Genomic DNA, 11633 nt, shown 5'->3' with positions numbered 1-11633 from the left:
TCACAAGAATTCAGCCAAAAGAGCTTGTGACAAGGAAGAGCCCCTTCAGGATCAAGAACCAGGGACCGTCGCCCTGGCACGTGCCAGCACCGGGCTCTACGCTGAGCGCAGCGGCTGGCACTGAGCCGCGGAAGCCAGGACAGCGTGATGGCCGTTCCCTCCCCCTCCTTGAGTGATGCAGACCAAAGGGGCAGAGCGACTCCACCGTTAGCTCCCTGCCCCTACCACCGTCACCGCTGCTATGCAGGAGTCTGGGCTGCTCCGCCTCTGAGGCTGCCAGAGCAGATTAAGGGTGGTGCTAAGGGAAAGCCTCCCCAGAATGCCTCCCCCGGTTTCCAAGGTTACATGGAAGAGGCACTTCCTCTTCCTCCTCAGCCTCCTGGAGGAAGTTAGTTCCCTGTGAGCTGGTCTCTGGCCTTTGCCTGCAGCACCAGGAGCCTCAGAGCTCTGCCCTGGGTGGAGTGAGGCGTTTGAACACAGGTGTTCGTTGATCACTTTGTTTCCTAATTTTTTAAGATGTTGTTTGTAAGTTTGAGTATCCCAACTAGTGGGCATATGTGGAACAAGTAGTTCCTAGGTGATGTAATTCTGTCAGATGTACAAAATTTGTTGCGTCGTGAATAGTAATTGGGAATGTATATCTGGATCCATTAGTTTATCAGAGTTGCAAAATGCTGACATGTTGACTCTGTCCTTCTAAAAATTAATTAATTGGCTGAGATAATTCTTGTGCTTCTTAAGATTGTTAATTTGAAAGGCTCTGGAATCATGTAGGAGACCAGCCTTTAGGCTTGTCCGTGAGATTTCTCTAGATTAAATTAATTGAGATGGGGAAACCCACGGTAAATGTGGGTGGCGTTATTCCGTGGATTAGAGGACATGTCTGCATGAAAAGGAGAAAGCAAATTGCACACCAGCATTCATCTGAAAGGATTCATCAAGGTCACAGTGTGGAAAGTCAAGAGTGACTGGTGTCTATAGGCTCCCTTCAGTGTGGTCCCTAAGGAGAGAGGGCAGGATACAGGGATCTAAGAGTTCTGCCAGAGTATAGCAGCCTTCCCTTTCCTAGTGGTTGCTCACAAGGGGATGGAAGGAAGAAAAGAGGAAAATCTCAGAGGACTCTCTGGAGAGGCAGGCAAAGAAGAGATGGAAGATATTCCAATATAGATGTTTGTTGTTGCCTCATAGAGTGGTAACAGATAACATCTAGACTGACCTAAGCCATTAAAAAAAAAAAAAAAAAAAAAAGGCCTGATATTTTTCAATAGTTAATCCTGGCCCAAACATAAACTGGAAGATGGAATAAGGAGTATCAATCATAGTGCTGCTTGTTTGTAGGTGAAAAGGCATTTATTTATTCCTCCAGTTTTTCAGGCTGTCTTCTCCCAGGTGTAGACACACACTAATTGCAGGTACAGGCCTTCAAGCAGTTTGGCCCTCACCCCAAGTATAGCCAGAGAGTATCTCAAGTTACCCAGGGGTAAAGGCAGATAGTTTTGTTGGCTTGATCCTCTTTGATCGTGGCTTCTGGAAGCTGTGTGGCATGATCTTACAAAATATGAAGATATCAGAGGTTTACAATTCAAAGTCAAGTTTTGTCCCTGATAATCCTCTGGTGGGGCAAAAATCCTTACCTCCTTTTTGTCCTCATTCTCAATACACAGCACAGCAAGCAACTGGATTCCTTCTCTCTCGCTTCTCTAGTTCTTCAGAAAAAGGTATTTTCTTCAGTTTTACAGTGGAATGAATACCTTTTGTTAGGAAATTGTCATGTGCTATGTAAACTCACTGAAGCTGGCTCCAGAGGTGAGATTTTCCCACAGACCCAAGCACGTATGTCTCACAGTGTCCTCCAAACTCCCTGTTTTCCATCCCTCTTCTCTCTACTTTGTAGCAGGAGAAAGGAGACCAGCAAAGCAGCACTGGGATGAAAAGCACTGTGCCCTTGGAAACAGCTGAAAAGGCACTGTTTCCAAAAGAGGATACTGTTGTTTAACCCAGGATATAAAATGGCTGTGGTACCCAGAGCAAGAACTGACCTGCATTTCTGTTCCCTTTGGATTAGACTTCCTGGTACCAGAAAGCACCATGCGAGATTCCAGAGATGGGAGACAACTCACAGTCCTTCCCAGCTCTGACACCTGTGAACCGCATCAACCAGCATGGCATGACAACCCGGGTGCAGTTGTGGCATGTGTGTGTACCTTGGACTAAATTGGACTCATTGGACTTAAGACCTGCTCAACAAGAGGGCAACCATGCTTGATACAGGAAACAAACCTAACTATTCAGTGCTAGTGAGGTCATGGTTATTGGTAGAGAATTTACAGCCACTAATTTGCTAAACCAGCATCATCCCTAACAACAATCTCTAAACATTTGTCCTTATGCCCACAGATAATTGTGGTCCTCACTGCTCATCAAGGCAACTTTTCTTTGCAATGTACGGAGACCACTACAGAAAAACACAATCAATCAATATGCAGAGTTGTAGAGGTCAGTCCCAATGGATGAGACTGAGAACATGGGCAGAGAACATGGGCAGAGAAGAGCCCATGAGGCTTCAACCCCACATAAAAAACTACAGGTAACTGAGGAAAGCTGGGAGCAAGAGAGCACACCAGTCGCTTGTCCAGTACCAAATAATCAGCCCTGAAAACATCCCTACAAGTAACAGGGACTGAAGAGGTTATATTTAGAAATATGCATGTATATATGTATGTACATATTTGCATACAATAATAGTTAACAAAAAAAGAAGCCATGAATTTGGTGGAGAGCAGGGATTGTTATATTGGAAGGGTTCTGAGGGAGAAAAGGAAAGGAGAAATGTTATATTGTTTACCTTCCCTGGCCAGGGAGGCTAAATCTCTTCACAATAAAAGGTCTGTGAAAAGATCTATAAGGGATTACCAGTGGACTCCAGACTTAAGAGTGGTGTGAACAAAGCACTTCCCACTTTTATTCTTAAAACAAGAGAAATGTGAGGTGACTTTTACAGTTAACCTAAGCAAATAGAAGGACACTGAGGAAATTCAGCTGGTGGTATGTCTTATCATCTTTGGTCATATGAACAGAGCCAAGAGTATCCCACCCAGGCCTTTTCCTTTTCTGTAGAGGTAATGTGTACATGCCAAGCCGTTCCCTTTCATGTCCTTGCTTTCAAGTGCATTCACTTATGGTTTATACATTTTTTTTCTACAAAGCTACCTGGGGAAAAGAACATTCTGCACTCCAACCATATTTTACTGTTAAGGTTACAGCTTCTTTTTTTAACATAGGCTCCTGATTTTATAATCTCAGAATGGCTAGTAAACTCTTTTTTTTTTTTTTTTTTTTTTTTGAGATATGGTCTCTCTACATACTTCTTGACTGTCCTGGCACTCACCACGTGCAGACCAGGCTTGGCCTGTAACTCACACATACCCACTTTCCCCTGGCTTCCATGTGCAGGGATTAAAGTTGTGCATCCCAATCAGCCAGTAAACAGTTTGAAAAGTATTCAATGTCCTTGGCTATGAAGGAAACACAGATGAAAACTACTTCAGGATTCCATCTCACTCCAGGCAGAATGGCTATGATCAGGAATACAAGTGACAAGCAACAGTGATGTGGATGTACAGAAAGAAACACTCTTATGCGCTGTGGGTGGAGGCATAAACTAGTACAGACACTATGAAATCAGGCTGGTCTCACAAACGTCCCCCACAGGCTCCCATAGTTGAACACTTGGTCCCCATTTGGTGACACTGTTTAGGGAAACTGTAAAAGGTAGAACCTTGTTGGAGGATGTACCTAACAAAGGATGAACTTTGAGCACGAATGGCCTTGCTTCACTTCCAGCTCATCCTCTCTGCTTTATTTTTGCTTTTGAAGATAAAACTGTAAGTCAATATAAATTCTTTCATAAGCTGTTGTTACTCAGAGTAGCTTCCCAGAGCTAGTGAGGTCATGGACCTTAGAAAAGAATCTACCAGCACAACTTTTCTAGACTAGCATAATTCCTTACTACACTTGAAATCTTATCCTTATATCCACAGATAAGTGAAGCTACTATCCCTCATTTAAGACTCTTCTCTTTACAAAACATGTGGAGACCATCACAGAAACCACAACTGGACACAATGCGGAAATAAACCAGTGGGTCAAGGGGAGACCAGTACCAACGGATACATCTACATCACAGCTGTGTCTCTGAACAGGTACCAATATGGAAGCGAGCTTGTGAAAGCTAAAATACCAGGAAGTTTGCTCTGCAACAGTTTCTCCTAAAAATGACTCTATAAACAAGACCAGGACAACAGCAGTATCAACGGACATGTTGATGTAGAACACCCCTAGACAAAGGACTACAGGCACCTAATGACTGCTGAGAGGAGAATTAGTTTCTCCCAGGGTTGAACCCCTTATTCAATGTCTAATGCAGAGTGGTCAGCCCTGAAAACTGTATATACACACACAACAAAAATGTATTCCACAAGTTGTGTATACATATATATTACATATTGTCTTAGAGTTTTTATTGCTGTGAAGAAACACCACGACCATGATGACTCTTATAAAGGAAAACATTTAATTGGGTGGCTTACAGTTTCAGAGTTAATCATCATGGGGAGATTGGTGGCACGTAGGCAGACATGGTGTTGGAGAGGTAGCTGATAGTTCAGCATCTTGTGCAGGCAACAGGAAGTGGTCTGTCTCACTTGCATGGATTGAGCATATATGAGACCTCAAAGCCCAACTCCACAGTGACACACTTCCTCCAACAAGGTCATACTTATTCCACCAAAACTACACCTCCTAATAGTGCCACTCCCTAGGAGCTTATGGGGGCCAATTACATTCAAACTACGGAGGTCCACTCTCTGGCCCCCAAAAGCTTGTAAAAATATCATAATACAAAATGCATTTAGACCAACTTCAAAAGTTCCCATAGTCTATCACAATATCAACAATGTTTCCAAGTCCAAGATTCACCCTTCTGAGGTTCATGCAATCTCCTAACAGTAATCCCCTACAAAATCAATATCAAAGAATAGATTACATAATTAAAACATATAATGCCATAGGATATACATTAGCATACCAAAATGTAGGGAAGGTGGTAGAGTGAGGAAACACCGGACAAAAGCAAGACCAAAAACCAGATGGGCAAACTTCCAAACTCTCTATCTCCGTGTCCCATGTCAAAATGCTCTTCAGATCTCTTAACTGCTTTTAGCTTTGTTGACTGCAACATACTTCTTTCTCTTGGGCTGCTTCCACTCCCTGTTTGCAGCTTTCCTCAGCAGGTATCCCATTGTTAGGTGTGACATCTTTTGTTCCACAGTGCTGTGAACAGTGCAGCAGTGTGGGCGCACTGAACGGGGGTGTGGACGTATGCATTGTGACAATGTGACTTAGATTCATTTTGTATAGACCCTGGAGTGGCTTCGCTGGACAGTATGACAGCTTTAGTGTTTTGTTATTGTTAACCTCCTGTGATGATTGATCTTCCTCTCCCTCTGGCTACATTTGTAATCACCTGGGAGCCACACCTCTGGGTGTGTATGTGAGGCTGTCTCCAGAGAGGGTAAACTGAGCAGGGGAGACCCACGCTGAGTCTGGGCAGCACCATCTCATAAGCTAGGGTTCCAGACTGCTTCAAAAGCGAAGTGAAGTGGATGCTGAGCAACAGGATTCATCTGCTTTCTGACCAAAGAGACAATGGGATCAGCCACTTCAGACACCTGCACCACTCCTTCCCCACCAGGATGGACTAAACCATTCAACAGGAGCCCAAATAAATATACCATCCTGGCTCAAATTCCTTTCTCAGATATTTTGTCAAAGAATTTGGGAAGTCACCAACAGCCCCCATATTGATTCCCATGGCAGCTGCACCAGTTCCCATTCTGACCAGCAGAGTATAAGAGCTCACTTCCACCTCCTCCCTGGAAGCTTTTGTTTCCTTAATATGACAGTTCTGACTATAATGAGATAGTATCACCACACAATTTTAATTTATATTTCCAGTGGATTGTGGTATTTGCCCTTTTTTTTTCAAATGTTTATGGAGTTTTTGTAAATTATAGTTGTATTTCTTCAATTTACTTGTCCATTTATTAATTGGAAGATTTTTTGATATTCAAGTTTTGAAATTCATTACAGAGCCTAGATATTAATCTGCGGACTGATCTTCTCCCATTTGCCAGGCTGTCTCTTTATGCTGGGGATTGCTTCCTTGCTAATGGAGCATGATTTTTAATTTTTGGAGGCCTATTTGTTGAGTTCTTGGAATATATTGTGTACTGGATTTCTTCTCAGAATGTTCTTGCATATGCCCATATATTGAGCTGTTTTCTGTAGCTTTTTCTCTAGTGGTTTCAGGTCTCACCTTAGGGTCTTTGTCTAATCTGAACTGCACTTTTGGTTGGAGGAGAGATGAGAATCTAATTTTATCCTCTATGTGTGAATATCCAAAACTACTTATTCAAAAAATATCATTTTCCTCAATGTATGTTTTTGGCATCTTTGTCCAAAGTATGTTGGGGCCTGGAAGGATGGCTCAATGGTTAGGAGAACTTTCTGCACTGACATAGGATACAGGTTTGCTTCCCAGTATCCAATCTGTCAACTCACAACCACCAGTAAGTAGCTCCAGCTCCAGGGGATCCAAAGTCCTCTTCTGTCCTCCAAGGGCACTCCCATTCACTGCCATACACCTGGACACAGACATATAAATAAAAAACAAAAATCTTGTTAAAGACCAGGGTGGTTCTAGCTGTGTGGCTTCATTTCTGTGTCCTCTGTCTATTCTACTGGTCTACTCTTCTGTTTTCTGATAGTACCATGCTGTTCCTGCCACTTAGAACCAAGTCTTGAGATCAAATGTTCTGATAACCTGCAGTGTTTTTTCCTGCTTTGGATTATTTTTTTCCTAGAGTCTTTTTAGCCATCATATGCATTGTAGATTTTTTCCTCTTGCTTTGTGAAGAAGATCATTGGAATTTTCATAGGTATTACCAAGATCACTAGATAGATTTTGACAAAACAGACAGTTTATTTTATTCATGTCAATCCAAAAGCATGAGAAATTTTCTGTTTTCTAAAACCTTAATTTTTTCTTATATTTTTGGTTGTAGATATCATGTACCTTCAATGGTAGGTATTATTTTAAAAAAAAAACTTTTAAAAGTGGATGGGGTCCCCACCTCCTGATTTCGACAGTATCCAGAGTTTGATTACTGCGACCCGCGCAGCTGGAGCACGAAATCTGGCGAGGGACCCCGAGATTAGACAGCACTCTAGACACCCAGTTTCAGTTCATCAGGGAAGCAGCTCTCTTTATTCATACCAACATGGGCTTATATACCCCTCCAACAGCAGGGGTCAAGGAATGGTTACTCTGTATCCAGAGGCAAGCCGGACACTGTTTTCCAAACAGGAAAAACCACAGGGGAACTGATCCCCAGCACCCTCTGGAACCCAACTGCACATTTTTCACACAAACAACTTAACTGGGACAGGACAAAAAAAGGGCATTTAAAATGAAGGCAGCAAACTTACTGCTGCCGACATGTCCTCCCTTTTTATTTTCAAAAGGAACACATCAGCTAGAACAGCCTGTGGAAGATCAGATAGCCCCTGCCTTAGGTCACCTGTTGCAATCCCCAAACTTACCCGTCATAGGGGGCTGCCCTTATGGCCCCTGCCTTAGGTCGCATGAGGACCACAGGAGTTGCCCGTCTCTGGGTACTATCTGTAACCACACTTGTGCAGATTCAGAGGGTGATGTGGCCAGAAGGGCTTGCTGTCGGTGTCGAGTGAACTGGCGTTGCCATTGGCATAGCAGAAATAACCCAATTCCCATACCACCTGCACAGATTAATAAGAGGGAAACAGACCCTGCCCACCTAGTAATCCACCCAACAGCATTAGACATTAATGACCACCAGGTCTGCTCATTTACAGGAACAACTCTAGTTTCATCAATCCTTACAATAGCATGTGCTAACTGAATTGTATAGTTCAAAAATGTTCCATTCCAAGGCCCTCGCAAATAAGCATTCAATTCTGCAACCTTGGCCAATGCATTAAAAGCTGCATGAGGGGTTATACAAACTTCTGACATTCCATAAGCATGTAACATATGTTGGCGTATCCACAACATATCTATTTGTTCTTGTAACAGTGCTGCTTGCTGATTAAGCATCAGAATTCCAAAGTGTAATTGTCCATTCAATGTTTGCTGAGTGTCCAAGGCACCAGCCACCCTCTCAGATAATGTGTTGATAACGGCAGCCTGTTGAACAGTCTGAGATAATGCAAGCCCAGCAGCTGTAGCAGCAACAGCAGATGCAGCCACAGCCGCAACAATTGGGGCAGGAATGCCAAAGTCTCTTCTCGTCCTCTTCAGTTGCAGCGGAAACTGATCAGAAGGACTCTCCAGAGGCATCACTGCAAATGCAGGTATTCTCACAATCACTGCATGGGACCAATTTGCACTCCAGCAATTATTCAAGCTACAATTTAGAACTGAACAGTTCAGTAGTCCCTCCCCTCCCACATCACCATTCCAAACAACAAAAGGGAAAGGAGCACTTGGGAGACCCACAACACGAGACATGCTGGAATTACCTACAAAGTCTGCCAAAGAAGTATTACTCAGGACTAGGCAATCATGAAATCTGCCTTTCAGATTCAAGGAGATATCACTGGTATTATTCTTGCCAGCTGTCTTGGAGTTTTACATTGCTGGCAGCAGTACCAATTGTCCAATTAGAAGAAAATACAGCAGGAAAAAGCAGGGCTATCAATACTCACAGGCAGTAACACAGGCGGATTTCTTACTAAACTCCATAACGGCTCAGCTTCTCCCTGAGGCATCATCATGGGCATCATCATCAGCCACAGTATCCACAGATGCATTTTTATCAATCTCTTCTGCCAGGCATATACACCTTTCTGGGAGCCAAATGGGCTTTTCAGCACCTGAAGGATAAACACACACAGCTCCCCTCACTCTGGCCAACATAGGTGCAGGAGGCTGCCAGGTACGGGTGGCTAAATCCTTCCATCGCACCTTAGCATCAGAGACAGAGGGGCCACCAAAATGCCTCTGAGCTGCTGAAACTCCCTTGCTATCAACAAGCAAAAAATTTAAAGTAAAAAGTGTAATGGAAAGTAAAGCTTGAGGTCCTTGTATATCCCTATACATCTCACCCTCTTTTATTTTTTGCAAATCGGTTTTAAGATGTTGATGAGCCCTTTCCACTATGGCTTGCCCCTGGGGGTTATAAGGAATGCCAGTCTTATGAATAATATTCCAATGTTTACAAAATCCTGTGAAGCTGGCACTGGTATACACAGGACCATTATCTGTTTTTATATGCTAAGGAACCCCCACATAGGAAAAAGCTGAAATTAGATGTTTTTTAACATCTTGAGCACGTTCTCCTTTATGCAGAGAGGCAAATATTAAGTGAGAAAAGGTATCCATTGACACATGCACATAGGCCAATGGTCCAAAGCTAGAAATATGAGTAACATCAGTCTGCCAAATCTCATTTGAGATAAGTCCTCGAGGGTTGACACCCAGAGAAGGCACATGAATAAATGGTGCACATAAAGCCTCAAGTCTAGAACAACTAGTACGATGTTGCAAGGTCTGAGCATTAACATGAAATTTACGATGCAATTGTAGAGCATTATCATAGGCAGTAACAGCGGGGAAACAATTGAACATTCATGGCATGGCACCCAATTGTACCTCCCATCGAGTATAATGATCTGCCACTTTATTGCCTTCAGCTAGTGGACCAGGCAACTCTGTATGTCCTCTAAGATGCCCAACAAACACAGAATGCTTCCTTGCCCAGATTAATAGTTGAACTTGTTGAAGTTGGCTTTGCACAGCAGAGTGTTGGCCTATGTATGGGGCAGTTTCTATACCACAATGGCCTTAGCTACATAACAGCTATCAGTATAGATATTAAGGTCGTCTGTAGGAAACATTTCAAGAGCTAGCTGTAAGGCAAACAACTCTGCTTGCTGAGCAGACATATTGGAAGTAGATATTCGTCCAGTAATGTTCTCACTAACCATCACTGCATATCCATTCCCAGAGGCATCCATAAAGACAGTCCTTGCATTATTAAGAGGGCTTTGTTTTACTACCCTGGGAAAAATAAATGAACAAACCTTAAAACTTTCAATAAGTTTATGCTTAGGATAATGATTATCTGTCTGGCCACAAAAGGTACAGAGAAACAAACACCAAGATTCATGTTCCTTTTGCAAAGTGTCTAACATTTCCTGTACATAAGGCAATACAAGATTGTCAAACATCTTTCCAAAGGTAGTCAAACTGAGTTCCTTAGCTTTCCACAATAGTTGAATAACCAATTCATAATAAGGATTCAATACCTTAGTAGGTGAAGCAGACAGATGAACCCAATAAATAGGCCCAGTCTGCCAAAACACTCCAGTGGGAGAAAATTTGGAAGGCAAGACTAGTAATTGTAAAGGCCGGCCATAATCTATCTGCTGAACATGTAAATCTAATAAAGCCTGTTCTACTTGAGCCAATGCTGCTTTTGCTTCTGGGGTTAATTCCCACAATGATGTAGGTGAAGAATCTCCTTTAAGAATATCATAAAGAGGCTTTAGATCTCCAGTAGTTATCTGAAACATGTAGGTCTAAGCCATTGAATTTCTCCTAAAAATTGCTGCCATTGATGCAAGGTTTGTAATTCTGAAATTTTAAATTGTAACTTTTGAGGAGCAATACCTACTTGCTGAATAGTATAACCAAGATACTGATATGGCATTTTCTGTTGCACCTTTTCAGGTGCTATAACTAGTCCAGTACTGGCAAGTGCTTGTTGTAAATCTGCATAGGTTTGCAGCACTTGTTCTTGTGTGCGTGCAGCCAGTAAAATATCATCCACATAATGTATGATATATGTCTCTGGATATTTGTTCCTTATGGGAGATAAGGCTTCTGCAACATACATTTGACACATACTAGGACTGTAAGCCAACTGCTTAATAACGGGCATAGCCTGATCAGAGTCCCCAAATATCTTTCCAGCTAGTTGTAACAAGCGTGAGACAAAGTCAGCATATGGCTCAGAAGGGCCCTGCAGCACTTTTGATATCTGTTCTCCTGCAGCTACATTAGGTAGTGATTTCCAGGCTTGCACTGCGGCAGCAGCTATTTGAGCATAGGTACCGAGATCATATAAAATCTGTTGTTGAAGGTTAGCATACTGTCTTGATCCCGTGAGCATGTCATAATTTCTCTGGGGTTGTCCAGCTCGAGCATTTATGTAAGCCAGTTCTAAGCATTTCTCATGATTTTCACTTTTCCATAGTAAATAATCATCCCCAGATAACACAGCTCGGCACAATCGCTGCCAATCACTTGGCATCAAATGATTAGCGGAAAATGATTCAAACAGAGTCACAGTGAATGGAGCCTGTGGTCCATAACTGCTCACTGCCTCCTTCAACTGCTTCATCTCTTTGAAAGTTAAAAGAACATGCTCCCGGACCACCTGTCCAGCTTGATTCTGAGTTTCAGTTACTGGATATGTTTCATGCCACATCACCCCCTTTTTTTGCCTATATCTGTCCTCTGATTCTTTTTC

The 11633-nt window shown here is 42.7% G+C and overlaps 2 long non-coding RNA genes and 1 pseudogene across 2 annotated transcripts; 1 reads left to right on the top strand and 2 right to left on the bottom strand.

The window, feature by feature from the left end:
- Positions 1-4: 4 nt before the first annotated feature.
- On the top strand, positions 5-4396 carry LOC131898652 (uncharacterized). Its single transcript, XR_009375974.1, has 3 exons — positions 5-480; positions 2066-2587; positions 4041-4396. It is a non-coding gene; the product is annotated as an uncharacterized LOC131898652 (long non-coding RNA).
- On the bottom strand, positions 1329-2596 carry LOC131898655 (uncharacterized). Its single transcript, XR_009375977.1, has 2 exons — positions 1635-2596; positions 1329-1548 (listed from the first exon to the last, which is right to left on the bottom strand). It is a non-coding gene; the product is annotated as an uncharacterized LOC131898655 (long non-coding RNA).
- Positions 4397-5698: 1302 nt separating the features above from the next.
- The window catches only part of LOC131898648 (small ribosomal subunit protein eS6-like), a 30222-nt pseudogene continuing 24287 nt past the window's right edge, over positions 5699-11633 (bottom strand).

The sequence above is a fragment of the Peromyscus eremicus genome, chromosome 23 (assembly GCF_949786415.1).
Source record: "Peromyscus eremicus chromosome 23, PerEre_H2_v1, whole genome shotgun sequence".
Lineage (NCBI taxonomy): Eukaryota > Metazoa > Chordata > Mammalia > Rodentia > Cricetidae > Peromyscus > Peromyscus eremicus.
This window is presented reverse-complemented; position numbering and strand designations above follow the sequence as displayed.